The sequence below is a fragment of the Pectinophora gossypiella genome, chromosome 13, assembly GCF_024362695.1.
Source record: "Pectinophora gossypiella chromosome 13, ilPecGoss1.1, whole genome shotgun sequence".
NCBI lineage: Eukaryota > Metazoa > Arthropoda > Insecta > Lepidoptera > Gelechiidae > Pectinophora > Pectinophora gossypiella.
The window spans coordinates 6,569,471-6,582,810 of NC_065416.1; the positions used below are offsets into that span (position 1 = coordinate 6,569,471).

General features: G+C 35.1%; 1 protein-coding gene across 6 annotated transcripts in view; it reads left to right on the top strand.

Moving 5' to 3' along the window:
* Window positions 1-13,340, top strand: part of LOC126372248 (uncharacterized protein C6orf132 homolog) — a 78,058-nt gene that overhangs the window by 43,162 nt on the left and 21,556 nt on the right. The window contains exon 1 of one of the 6 annotated variants that reach the window (XM_050017938.1): window positions 8,299-8,504. The exons of the other annotated variants lie outside the window; for them this stretch is intronic. The gene's annotated coding sequence lies outside the window, so the exon portion shown is untranslated. Of the gene's footprint in view, window positions 1-8,298; window positions 8,505-13,340 lie in introns of those variants that run through there. 6 annotated transcript variants of the gene reach the window in all.

The following is a 13,340-nucleotide window of genomic DNA, read 5'->3' on the forward strand; positions in this document are numbered from 1 at the left end:
AGAATAAACAAAATACGAGAATAGCACGATTGCACACCAATCACGAAGCACGTTGGACATGTCCAGTACACTATAAAATGTACATACTAGCGTACATGGACGTACTGAATGGAACCATTGCGTGATATTGTCGCAGCGACTCGCCTCACTACAATACAACGGGCAACTGTTTAACCCTGTTACAATGTGCATGTAACAGCTCATGTCTGTCCATAACTGGCAAATATGCCGGTAGATTCATATCTTGATAATTGAGACATCATCTTCATAGGTTTAGTAGAAGTTGAACAGAACCGGCAACAGGTTGGAGTTGGACTTGCACCAATGAGTTATTAATTTATCTTAAGTGCAGTTTTCAGTAACACAGTAGGCTCGACCATTATAGACGGCGATGCCGCTCACCTAACACTAAGCTCGGAACAGAAAGCTCGGTGAGGTGGTACTTAGTTCATCAAGAGCTGGCTGTACCTCTGACTGCCCCATTGGGATATAGTCGTGAGTTAATGTTATGTTGTACAGAAGAAAGTAATATGTGTACAATTGTTAGAAATGTCACAGCTGCGGGTTGGTGACAGGAATCAGTATCGACGGTACAAATTGCTTGCTTGATGTGCAATCAGAATTAATCCGCCTATGCGCTACGTATGATACCTATACTTATAATGAATGGTATAAGTATTGTATACAGAGCCTGCTGTCATACTTCGACAACAATAAATACAAGCACAAAAGCTTGCTAAGTGAAATCGAGCAATTTCTATAGAATTTTTGCTCCATTTGTGACCTATATGTCTGTGCAAGTCACTCCGATCGATGGAACAAATCGTTACCCATTACTTGAACACTCACTTATACAAATTACCCCTACTTGAAATGTCAGCCTTCGAAGGAAGTGGTATGCAAATCGATTTTGTTATTAAGTATTAATGTTGTTTGGACTGTGTGGTAACGCCCTTCACCCCTGTGAGAAATTAACTCGTTTCTTAAACTTTACACTCTATCTAAACCTCACTTGTGAATAAAATTTATCGTTTGCTCGTTGTGAAAAGACTTCAAACATATCTTGAATAGTTAAGTAATTGAATAGACCCAATTTTCAATGAACACTTTAACGTCGTAGCAGTAACAATGTTGACCAAAAAAGCGTGGATTTCCGTTTGTCCAATTCCAGTGGAATTTCATTACACCGCTTTTCCTCATATAGCGTGTCCTTCCATTGACCCAGTTATCTAATGTTCAGTTATATTCACAATAATTGATAGAAGAATCTACGGGCTCTCCCCTTGAACTGAAAACAAATGTATAATTATACTGATTTGCTTTTATCGCGAAACAAAGTGACGTCGGAAATTTACGTGTCAAACAGATAGATAACATAAAAAAGAGTGAGATTTTATAATGGTGTCTCTTCACTAACTTGTATACCTAGGCATAAAAAGGATTAGTATGGCCTAGAGGAAAATAAGGCCTACTAGCCCAGATACACAGTCGTCTCTGTACATTAACGATTACAGTCTGCACTATAAACATAAAAGCTATAAAAGCGTAATAAATATTTGGCATCTTTTTTCAGACTACCTACACTGACTGATGAAATTTTATTTTTGCATCATCTGAAATGATTCTACATTTACTCAACCACACATTATAGTTGGCAACACTTCTTATTTTATTTGTTTACTTACCATTTTTACGTTCGTCGTAAAAGAACAGTCACGGACCAAGAGACGAACAATGTTTACTTCGAGTCTACTTACTTATTGTTTATTCTTTACAGAGCTTGTACAGGACACACTTACGGAATTTATATAAAGAATTAGCATGCGCACACGCGGAAGGCGTTCCTTTATCTTAACAGGGTCAGAAACCACGCAATACGTACGAAAACTATATACCTTTAAACATTAAATCCATATTGAAAACTTGTTATTAATTTAATTTATTATAATTCGTGTTAAAATATCACGTTAGTGGCAATGGATTACTTCAATATTGGTGCATTAATAGTAATGCTATTCTAATATTTGTTGACTCGTAGAACACACAGTATTAAAAGAAATAACTGTTAGCTTGAATGATTAACAACAAACTGTTATATTATCTTGAGCTAAATTGGAAAACTATAGTCGCATACTAATTTTCGTTCGGGCAAAAGAAATACTGTTCTAAGTAAGCTTGCCTAATGCATTTGTCACGTCGAAATTGGAAAACTATGAACAGTAATCTGTGCGCTGTGATGGATGTACCTCTGTTATAAAGATAAACTGTGTTTATGGCGTTTGCTCGGATGTGATGGCTAATTTGAGGCAATTTGGGTCGCGCATCAAAACACTGTCCTAACTGTTCCACAGAAACGGAACTCGTTGCAATGTATGTGACCTACATTTTTGTATGTAGCCTGAGACCAGCTTTAGTTTATGATTTACGGCCACTGCGCATCAGGTACAGATGTTCGGTTCACACCGGCTCATCATACAACTGTATTTACTTCGTGAGAGCTTGAAGCCTTACTTTTACCGGTCGGTAAAAGCAGCTCGTGGATTTCGTCGGAACTGTCCAATTACCGTTCTTCTCTCGTGTGGATCATCAACCCTGGTATCAGGGTTACTATTGAGCCTCTGCTCTCATCTGCGCCTAATCGGGTGATAAGCCTACAACGTCGCGCCCAAACTGATTTTCGGGATTCGAACCGACTTCAATCGTGTGCCTACCGCTCAAACACTACTGTTATTACCGTTACCGCAAACTAACTATACAGAATTTTATTTTCATGTCATTAATCACATATATTGCATATCTAAATGTTTTCCTAATTGTATATTGGAAGCATTACTTAATGTAATAATTATTATGTTGTAGTTCTTGTTAAAATATGAAACATAAGTAATTTTCGTTCGCAAACTAATTAAGCCCTGAGTCATTATGTTATATTCGTATACTAAGTATACATCAATATTAAAATACATATTGCACTTGACCGAATTTCGGTAGGAATCTCAAACAAGCGAAGCGCCATGCCGCCATCTGAACGGTAACTCTTGAGACGACCTCGTTTCCCTCTCAATGCCAGTAGAGCTCCGACTTTCCTCTGCACGTACAAACATTTTACTGAAGCAAATATCACGAGAGCACTGTTCTCATGAGAATCCCAGAACCTATTTTTAAACACGTCTCCGTGCATGAATGGCGGTGGAAATGTCGCATCACGATGTTTGGGAGATCAGAACGCTTCAAAAACATTCCACCTAATTCAAGAACGATCAACTATTGAACTCCGTATACCGCCATTACACGCCACATTCAGCTTCCGTATAAAATATTATTTCATTGTTTGAAGTATTCTTTCCAAGGTGAGTGCCAAGGCTATTTAAGTTTATTAACGAGAGAACTGTGATTCCATTCAGTTACGAATGATTACTGCACTAGTTCTAATAAATGGATGCAATAAATTGTTTACTTTATCACTATTTGTGTTGTCAGAAACTGGTCATCGTACGGAGATTCCCTCGGGGATTACCAACAAAGATGAATTACGTCGTTTCTACCAACGTTTTAATGTAGAACCTACAAACAACATCGATATTATGCACTCAATTTAAGTACAAACATTCGTTTTACAGAAATGTCTTTGCACTTATATTAAACAGTTGTACCGTTTGTAGAATTTATATGTAAAATTATATATAAAATATTATTAAGTAGATTTAAGTACGACAAATTTGATTTAAAACCTTGAGTACACAACGCTATCGTGCGATTTCATAAAGACTGTAAATTAACAGAGGAATTGTTTGACCCTGAATTATTCTGATACTTAATAATGCAAATTGTTGTCACTATTCATGCTGGGATAGAAAATATTTGAGCTTGGCTAGAAGATAAAGGGATTTAAGGTACATAAAATAGACATTAAAATGTACGCTACATATAGGTTCGCTAGTAATTCTCACGTCGCATAATCGTTAAAATAATACACATACATAAAACCTTTTTGGTTTTCACGTATAATGGTACTCATGTAGAACTATAAAATGAGATGTTAATAATAATATGATCAAAATATAGGTACATAACTATAATCTGCTACAAGTTTTACTCCTAAATCCCCGATTTGTGCATATATTTTTTATAGTTATCGATTGACCTGAAAGCTCATGTCAAGAGATCCAAAGTAGAATTCAAGATATCGTGATTGTCGAACTTTTACCCTGATTGAGTTGATAATTATGTTGACTGACAAAGTATTTGAAATGGGGTGACCTGACGTGAAGAGATATTTAAATAACCTTCTTATTTTGAAATTGATTAAAAACAATTGAACTTTTAGGCAGGCGACGTAATTTTTCTAAATGTTGTAGTAGGTGTAGAACCTGTAAAGTATTACATATTGCAAAATATCCATATTCTACACGTAGTATTTCCACAGCCCATTAGGGACTTAGGCCTTAGACCTTTCCCTAGCGAAAAGGTCGCCTCGGGTGTATTATTAACAAATATGAGAGCTAAAATACTGTCTATACGCTTCACCGATTACTAAAGAAATAAGTAGATGGCTTACATGAGTATGTAGTAAATGTTAGAACGTATATCTGGTCAATAGAAGTACTTTCTTTAACCCTGACTATTAATTACTTATGTCTCTTACAACTGGCTCTACACATAACCTTGCTCTATAACCTTTCTGATATCAATGATAAAAACACTATTGTATCAAGTTATCTAGATAACAATATACTACCGCAATAACTATCCCGCTTCTATATGTTATGTATAGACTATAGACAGATAAATGTAATTTCACCACCTACATATTCTATTTCTGTTCAGTTTATATTTGAAGAGGCGTTTGTTTTGAACAGAGCAAATAAAATAAAAACACAAAATGTAGAACTACTGAAGCGGCTAAGATTTAATACCGTCTAGCACCAGCATATATCCTCTCCTACCTCCAGTTGCACATAAATATGTCAGTCTTCCAGTAGGAAAATACGAAGGCCCTGTTGGGATAGCATAAATAAATAAAAGGTTCGCATAAACTTTTACCATACTCTAACGTATAGTTTCACACTATTTGTAGGTACATATTAGTTGTAGGATAAACACGCCTATTAATCAAATCAAATCAAATCAAATCAAATATACTTTATTGCACAGAACTAGAATTTCAACAATCAGACATAACACATGAATACAGTACAAACATTAATCATCATTGTATTAATCATTGAAAAACAGTTCAGTTATAAAAGTGACTAGCAATAATTCATCATTACTAATTCAAGAGCCACGCTCTTGTCGGTGTAGCATTCTCCACGCTACTTTTTAGGGAAAATGAGGCAGTGGTTTCCCTCCTGCCTTCCGCCCCGCAGTACACTGTCTATGCAAGTGTCTATTTCAAAGCCGTACTAGGACTCCTGTCCTCCGCCTCTGAATAGTACTGACAGTTACTGCTTGTAAGACTTATTGAGTCTTTATTTGCCTTAAGTTTTTATTACTTACTTACCAGACGAAAGTAGAGCGCTAAAGGCTCTTACATCAGTACTCTTGACTATCCCCTATTAAACATGCATCATGATGGACGCAAAGAGAAGAGTCTTACAAGTAACAAGTAAATAATTTAACAGTAAATAATTCAATGTTCATTCTATTGTCTTCGAACGGCGGGTTTAAAGAATGATTTTCTTAGTGAAAGTCAAATGAGGTCAGTGGACCACGGTTGACTGCCATAGAATTGACTTTCTTTTCATAGTGGAAACTCCTTTTCTAAATTTCCTAATGCAACCATAAACTTCGCTTCCTTTCGTGTCCGTTGTATAACTTTCCGAGTTTCCGTGACTTTAGTAGGTACGTTTAGAAAGGTTAAAGAGGCTCCAAAAGCTATAGTAAAATGGTGGAAATTTTCTGGTGTGAAAAACCGGTGATAAATATCAAATCATCATCATCAAATTACTCTTTTATTATAATATATATTTCATTGATTTTATTATATATACGTATATACAGGTTGCTGAGGTTGGTTAACCACCTCACAACCCACATGACAGAAGAAGATTGACATATAGAAGGTAATTAAGAAATATGTTGCTAGGTATACAGTTTCTTTTTTGCATATTATTTATTTATTTACGTGTAGGAAGATTTATAGCTGACTGGTACAGTAAACGAAGTCACTAGTGTCTATAATTATTACAAATTCGCACCTATAGGAGTTGTATGGTGTTGTATGTATATTCCTAGAGCTGGTGAACTTTTCAAGCAGTTTTAAAACTGCTGTAAATTCTCCCTCCCGCGTTGAGGTCGTATAAAAGTCACATAAGTTCACTAAAGCTAATAAGAGACGATGTCTATATGTAATAGTATTTGTTTTTAATACAGTATTGACTCCCACTCGCGTCACCACGACTCGGCGGTTATAGAACGACCTAAATGTCAACTGGCGAAGATCCGAAGTCATCAACACCAGACATAAATAGTTTCAGCCCGAATACAGGGAGGTATCTGGATAAATTAAAATATTTCAAAAAAGCTACTTATTAGTGAGTACTTACATTGTTAGTTTCCCATATTTCCGAGAAATGCGTTTCGGAGGTATGTGACCTAACCTGTATTAGGCTGGCAGTTGCTTCTAAAAAAAACAGGACCTGTCAAATTTTTAGGTGAAAAACGGGATAACATTTGAGAAATGATGACTGTTAATTTTTCTGAGAAAAGTTTAGCGAGTGTTGGCGGGTAACTATAAATAAACAATACGTGTAACGTTTATTTATCATAAACAAGTTTATCTGTTAATAACTCAGCGTATTACACTTAATGTTTAGTAGTAGTATGAGAAAAATAAGCGGGAATGACGAAAACCTTCGACGATTTTGACGCACGAAAATATTATGCCGGTTTTCCCCGCATTGACTTTATAGTTGGTCTCCTTTTGGCGAAAATTTGGTAGCCATTCCAGTCTAGTCAACTTATAGTACAAACTGATGATTAGTTTCTAAATCCGAACCTGTCCGCGGTGTGTATAGGTTATTAGCAAACTATAGTGCTATTTCCAGCTTCAGGGAAGTGCAGGCGATAATTGTGAGTGCGCGCAATTAGACGCAACTAAATATAGATCAAGCCATACCTAATTCAGTAATTACGCCAGCACGCCTACCAATCGGAAAGTAAACTTTTACAATTCTAATTATAAACCCGTTTTTACAACTTAGATGTTCTATTTTTTGTTTGATTTAAAAATAGACGAGGGAAACGGTTACATAACATACTGAGTATAATTCTCGTTGACTGCAAGGTCAAGAGAGCCTGTGTTTAAATGCGTCGCTGAAGGTTTAAATAGAAGATGGAAAACTAATATATAGGAAACATGGTACGTGTTACTGAAAACTCGATTTGAAGTTGTGTTTCTATATATAAACTATAATATAGGTTTATTTTGTTTTCTGTATGCGCAACAATTGACGGTTAAATATATAGATAATGTATACCTACGCGTAAAACCTTTAACATTTCAATATAATGAATTATGAAATACAACTTATAGAAACACATCGTCGCTGTCATTCACGAAACTGACTTATGTTTCAGTCAGCTATATGTATGTTATGTGCAGAAACATTTCCAGTCTAAAAATAGAGTAGCACTTTTGCGACATTAATGACATTAAAGTGCTGGTATTATTCACCGTGAATCAATTATACCAGCAACTCTAATAAATTGCACATACTACGATCCGGAAAAGGCGATAATTTGCGGCTCATGCTAGCTTATTGCATACGTGACCGACGAGAGATGGAAAACATGACGATTTACTGCCTCCATCTCTATCCTACACGCTAAAACCGTCTGGATGATAGACGACTACGCTTTCCTATGGAAATGATTAAGCGATATTTTTGTACTAAATTACTTTCCTGTACCTAATCTGCTTCATTATTTGATTAATGACAGAAACTTGTGCAAAACAGATACAACTTACCCAGACTATGAAGTAAGTATAATGAATAACTGCCTAGCAAGAGTATTTAAAAGACAATAAAACTTGCTTGTTTTACGGTTTGGCTGAACTAATTGCTTATTACATTGAAAACCTATGGCTGTATAATTACAAGGCTCTTGCGCAATACCGATATGACGGTGCATAATGTGTGTTATGTAACTGAGTTGGCATTTAAAATAATTGAAAAGCGGAAAGAAATTCGGTGACACTGACGAGTGACGTCATCTGGGGGCCAATCCGGTGTGACGTGGTGTGACGTCAGCGGCGGCTGTTGAGAGCGGCGAGTGAGCCTCCGTGCCCCACACATACGGCAAACACCACCTCGACCGGTCGCCAGCTGTCGCACTCCTGTCGCTTTTATCACAACAATTAGTGATAGCAGTTAAGTGCCACCCGACGTCAGAACTTTATGGACCAGTTTAGTGGACGACAAATTTGATTGTGGACGTGATATCGGAATAGTGAAAAACGGCACGTGCAGTTTTTAATTTTACATTTTTTCACAATACAGGTAAGTACGTACCTATTTCTTTTGATATATTTTGTAATTTTTAGGTTTACTCAAATATTAAATTAATTTCTTGAATTCTTTTAATATTTAATTTCAAGTATGACGATTAAGTATAGAAATATTTTATTGCAAATAATTGCCTATTTTGTAACAGTTAATAAATATTTATTGTCTTCTTTTCCTCGACAGATTGTGTATTGCCTAATAACTAAAAAATACCCCTATGTTTATCCAGTAATACCTGTCGCATATTATGACGTTATTTCTACATTATTTATTTCTATTCAGTATAAAGGTTTACAAGCGTTGAATTATAGTTAATACAATAGTGTGCTGTGGTCTGGATCATTATAATAATGATACTCTTTACTACTGCAGTAGCGGTCAAGGGTATTGCGATATGGCGGTTTGATAACAAATCATGAAAACTGTTAAGAGGGCAATTTACTTGTAACTTTTTCTAGCTCTAGTGTTAATGGGAAACAAACATGCACTGCATAATGTCAAGCCCTTTTTACACTTGACTTATTGTTAGATTTGCCTCAGATGGCATTCACTACTTGGTCCCTTGATCTATCAACTTTATCTATAGGAAAATGAGTAGAATAGAACATACCTAAGATTCATGAAAAGTAAGAGAAAATACCATGGAAGGATAATGAATGGGGATTTGGTTGTTTATTGTATTAATTTAGAATTGTCTACTATACCATGGGGGTCGGAGTGTAAGGTGCATTTGCTTGTTTGTAAAAAGGAGAAAGTAAAAGGAGTGAAGATAAATAAAATATCCCTTTTAGTTCTATATCTATAGATGCATATCAATGAAAATGGCCAAACAAGACAAAGTGAAAAAATGGTAGAGGTTGAAGGTGCTATGAAACACTTTTAACAGGTATATTACGGTTATAACAACATATAGTATCACGTCTGTATCTCCGAAGATGTAGGCAGAAGTGTAAAGCATATATACACCCACTCCTCGCTTTATTTGCAGATGTTAAATAATAGGGGGGAGCCTATTACCATTAACCGCACCGCATATTAACCTAGAAATTCTACTCCAGTACGTCACTGTCTAGGACGTATGAAATAGGGTTTACGAGCGTTTTTCGCTTGGAAATCCTACTCCAGTTCGTCTCGGCCGGCGGGGACGTACTGAACTAACATTTCCAAATACGCAACCGGGGCTCAAATCCTGGCGACCACGCGATATCAATATAATAAATAGGTAATGATTTTGTATCTTTATTCCTGTTAGTCACAAAATCTTCTATAGACCATGTTAAACTAGAGCAGACTAAAAGAGATAAAGCAGGTTTGTATTTTAAGAAATATAAAGCAGTGCATAATAACTTAACATTTTTCTTGGAAGTTGCTTTGTATTGTCGTGAGAATGAATCATCGAGGCTTTACCTCCAACTTCGTCACAGTCATAGTCATGAAGCGATCATCAGGTCAGACCACATTAGTATATAACACCACTAATAACAATGTGACGCGAAGTAGGTATCTACGTAATATTTCTTAGCAATTCTTAGGTTTTTTTTCTGAGTTGATCAGAACTTACGCTACACTCCGCTAACTCTTTTTTTAAATTGTTAAAAATTTAATAACGTAACGGATTTGTTCACGAGTTAATAAATACTATGTACTTAATCATTGTAAATTTCTTACAGCACATTTGTGCGAAATTAACAATGCACAGAGCCCATAGACATTATCACCATCGGAAGTCAATTTATTTTTTCTTTAAACTTTAGTTTCTTTAGATGATTAAATGTAGTGATAATTTACCAGCGTATAGCTGTATTGAAGGCGATGATGAGTCAAACACGTTAGAAGAGATCCCGAGTCGACTTTTACTAGCCCGGTGATAAGCAGTTTACATTCAACGTAAAATTCAACGAAATAGAATTGATTATGTTTACCTGCAGAAAACATTGACGGAATAAAAGCTATTGTTTACGTAAGAATGTAAATTCTATTTTTAGAAAAAATAACAATTAAGTGATAAAAATTACCGAAACATAATTCTTATCTAAAAATTGCCGTATGGGCATTAAAAACTGTAGTTATCTACTTTCATTTACTTAGATTCAAAAATACTTAGCACTCAAACTGTAACTACGTGGATACAAGGTGCATACTGCATACCTATCTACCTATAGGTACATGTCTCTTAAACTGCTATTAGATAATTTAATAGGCAGTACTTTTATATATAGAAAACTTCATAGTTAATTATATAACATAAACAGCCTATATATGTCCTACTGCTGGGCATAGGCCTCCCCTTAGTCAATTGGAGGAGGTATGGAGCAAACTCCACCACGCTAAACATTCAAGGCATTATGAGACGTCGAACGAAAGGGCAGATAACAAACAGATTAAAAAGCAATTAACTGAACCAATCACCGGTTTTAAGACGAAGTAACTTGCACAGTGCAGTAAATTATTATAACACACCGATTGACGTCATAAATACATAATGCTTCTAAGGAAAAACAGTAATATTTCTCCACTGACTTCCCGTTAAGCAATGAGTATTGCCTTGAACAAGGAATTCAATACAAGGAATATTTTTACAATTACTATTGATAAACTTATTTACTCGGCGTAGCAAACTGTTACTCGTATTATGTAACATATAATAATACTAAGTATCGCAACAAGAGCAGGTACATTGATGTTTCTTAAATTAAAAATAGATTTCCATCGAGTATAAACTATTTATTTCATCAGTAGATAAATGAATAATTCATCAACTTATTAATAAATCTCTCTCTTAATCTTTTTAATTTTTCTTTAATTCTTTATCTTTATTGTGTATAAATTGCCAAGTTTTGTATGTGGTAACATCACTTTACACGCAGAAAAGTTGACAGCGAAGTAATTAGAAGTAATAGGCGTTATTTAATTATAAGTATTTATAATTATTATTCAATTATTAGTATTTTCTTTGAGGAAAAAGTAATTATAAGTATTATTTTGTCTAGCTAGATACAAACTTTCCAATAGGGATAACAAATATAGAGCAAGTAATTTATAAATCAATTATAATGTATAATCAAAAGATGGTATAGTATTACAGTATGTCATAGTATTCAACCTTAACTAGGCATGCAAATATTTAACAATTCTAAAACAAAACTTCCAATCATAATAAATTAAAAATTTTATGTTTTAAAAGACAAATAATCATTTAAATCATAAAAACAATTCTCCAACAACCAATTTGTCAATTTTTTTAAATAACATAACAATACATAAAAAAAAAATTAGAAAACCAATACACTAATTATTGGCGATTGGAGCCTCCTTTTAAGCGTAGCGCCTGTATCAGGAGACTCCGCTCTTCCCGAGAAAACACATTGTAGGTACTACAAATAAGTGAAATAAACAACCAAAAGTAACTTACATACATACATAAACAGCCTATATACGTCCCACTGCTGGGCACAGGCCTCCCCTCAAACAACCGGAGGGGGTATGGAGCATACTCCACACAACAAATAACAACAAATGCGTGAAATAATTATAGGTGATTGTATGTGTGTGTGTGTGTGTGTGTGTGTGTGCTTGAAATAATCCTACCCTTTTATTCTATTAATACAAGTACTTAAATATTGTAGTCAAATTATTTTGTCAGAAAAAAGGACGTAAATATGAAAACAAAGATAAGTAGGTATGTCAAGAAAGAAATGACACAAAATTCTACATTCACTTGCTGATTTCGTAAAGTCACAGTTTGTCTACGTGTGTACCGTTGATTTTCCATGCTCCAACTATATGAAAACTGTTGCACATAAGTGTGTGTGCGATGATAAAGCACGAAGGTGTAATTGAATGACAAATTGACCTAATATTGCGCATGTCGCTATGAACCCGGGATTTAGCAGGGATGTACTGCACCCGTGGTCCAGTGGTTGGGCCTTAGGCCTTTATATTCACTTAAATGATGCAATAGTTCCAAAACTTAGGTAGTTCTAGATAATTTCCTTCCTACTAAAAAATGATATCAAATAAAAAATATATTGGTTCTGTATTGCACAACATTTGCAAGAGTTCTTTGACCGTCACTGTATCTATAGCCTTAAGCAGCCTAAAAAACTAGCTTCCGCGTGAATCATGTATTAACCTATTATTGTAGTTAAACAGATTACGTAAATATGAACCTTACCTTTATCTGACTTCATCATTACGTAAGACCAACATACTAGATAATAGTAGTAACTGTAAACTTAATGGATTTTTTAGAACAACAACAATTTATTATCTGAACACATATAAGAATGATAATCAATGCATAATCTTCTTTCACCTTAAGGTTGTCTGGCAGAAATTGCTGTTTAGCAATAAGGCCGCCTATTGTGCTTATGTTTTTATTCGTATGTTTATGTCCTTTGTATATGTCGTTGTGCAATAAAGTTTTATTGATTGATTGATTATAAAAATAAACTGCTGCAATCGGATTTTGTGTACTTTGGAGTATCACTTCATTGCTAGAAGACTTTGAAATTGTAAATAATTTGGCAAAAAAGATTTTTTAAATCGTGATCTTTTAATCGTAGCGGCAACGTTGGTGTCGACACTGTCCGATGGAAAGTTCGCCTTGACGCGGCGCCCGCGCCGGATATGTTGCACGAACATTTCGCGATCCCACCAATAACACTATTAACTCCTTATTTCTCTGTTTCCTCGCAATACGCCTCCTTGCATGAAGAGTTAATTGGAGAGTTAGTTTATTTTGGACATAACACCGGCCGGTCTGCCCCGCATTGATTGACATAATTGGTATCATTAAACCAGTTTCTCCTTTATCTCTTTAGTAGGTAG